Source organism: Mus caroli, chromosome 7, assembly GCF_900094665.2.
Source record: "Mus caroli chromosome 7, CAROLI_EIJ_v1.1, whole genome shotgun sequence".
Classification (NCBI taxonomy): domain Eukaryota; kingdom Metazoa; phylum Chordata; class Mammalia; order Rodentia; family Muridae; genus Mus; species Mus caroli.
The window spans coordinates 118,720,758-118,722,558 of NC_034576.1; the positions used below are offsets into that span (position 1 = coordinate 118,720,758).

The window sequence follows — 1,801 nt, forward strand, 5'->3', positions numbered from 1 at the left end:
GTTACGGATGGTTGTGAGCCACCATGTGGTTGCTGGGATTTGAACTCTGGACCTTCGGAAGAGCAGTTGGGTGCTCTTACCCACTGAGCCATCTCACCAGCCCCCCTTTTTTTTTTTTTTTTTTGAGACACAGTGTCACTCAGTTGCCCGGGTCGGTCTTGAACTCATTCTGTGCCCAAAGCAGATCTTGTATTTTCATTTCCTCTTCCTTAGCCTTCCAAGCAGCTGGAAATACAGGCCCATTTATTATGGGCATATGTTTTAAAATTTACATAGTTTCATTTAGAAATGTTTTAACAATGCAGAGCAACTATACTTTCTAGAAAAAAAGATGCTATTAGCTTAGACATCATTTGTTTACCATAAAAGGGAGGCGTGGAGATGATTCACAAAATGAAAGACTTCAACGCTTGAGTGGGAGGGGCTTTCCAAGGATGCCACTGGCTCTAAATGAGAAATAGCCCTTGTCATCTACAGCTACTTTGCTGTCTCCATATGCTGGGAGGAGGACTTTGTCTCTGACTGTCACACTAAGTAACTGGCTGAATCTCCTCACCCTTTCCCATAGAGCCTGATCCCACAGCTACTACTGAGGCTTGTGATAGTTTTCCTAGACATTCTTCTAGAGGCATAATGCCACCATTAATCGCAGTTTCAACTGCACTGCGTTTAACAAATGCTCTGTTATAGTGGAGGAAGCACTCTGCTTGCCCTGACAGGAGTCCCCACCACCACTGCTGTTGGGACTCTGTGCCTTAGCTGCCATTGCTGGAAGACCCCATCAGTCTGGCTGAAAAGGCTGGGTGCCTAGTGCAGCCCAGCACAAGGTGCTGTTGTTGCTTTTTCCTTTTTTAGGGAAGTAGGTTTGGTAAGATTGCCACTGGGGGGCAGGATCACTGTTCCTTGCTAGGAAATTTTTCTGCAGGGATAGTAGATTTTTAAAGTAAAGACCTCTTGAGATTATGTCTACTGTAAATAGATCTAGATATGATTTATTGCTATGAATATATATCTCCTACGTGCTAATCTGCATAATACCAAAGGGGAGAAGTTGAATTTTCCATTTTCCTTTTTCTTTTCAGTTTTTTCAAGACAGGGTTCCTCTGTGTAGCCCTGGCTGTCTTGGAACTCACTCTGTAGACCAACCAGGCTGGCCTTGATCTCAGAGATCTGCCTGCCCCTGCCTCCCAAGTACTGAGATTAAAGGCACATTTTATTTCTCAAGGAATTAAAAAAAAAAAAAAAGCAAAAGTGAAAGTTTCTTTGCCAAAACATTATGAAAAAAAGTACTAATATTTGAGATAATTGTCTTCAGTCAATCTATATGTTCAACAGATATGTGTTGATTGCGATCTGTGTGATAACCCACATATCTTCTATACCTTCAAGAACCTTTTATATTAGTGAGAAAAAAAATTAAGGACCCAGGCATAGTGGCACTCACCTTTAATCCCAGCACCAGGAAGACAGAGGCAGATGGATCTCTGTGAATTTGAGGCCAACCTGGTCTACACAGCCAGCTTTAGGACAGCTATGGAGAAATAGAGAGACCATGCATTTCAAAAAAGAGAGAGAAAAATATGTCTTGCATGTACATGAGTGATCAAGGCAACGTTGGGTTGGCTGCTGGGGGTTGGCAGCACTTGAATCCCAGTGACTGAGAAGAACCAGTCACTCTTCTGAAAGGGGCTGAGCTTGGGCAAAGGTCTTAGGTGGGAAGGTTTTCAAAGAACAGATAAACCCATGTGGCTGAAGTGTAGTGACTCAGAGAGAGAGAGAGAGAGAGAGAGAGAGAGAGAGA

The 1,801-nt window shown here is 43.1% G+C and overlaps 1 pseudogene; it reads right to left on the minus strand.

Annotated features, from left to right (window-relative positions):
- Nucleotides 1–403: 403 nt before the first annotated feature.
- Nucleotides 404–1,801, minus strand: part of LOC110298050 — a 7,456-nt pseudogene continuing 6,058 nt past the window's right edge.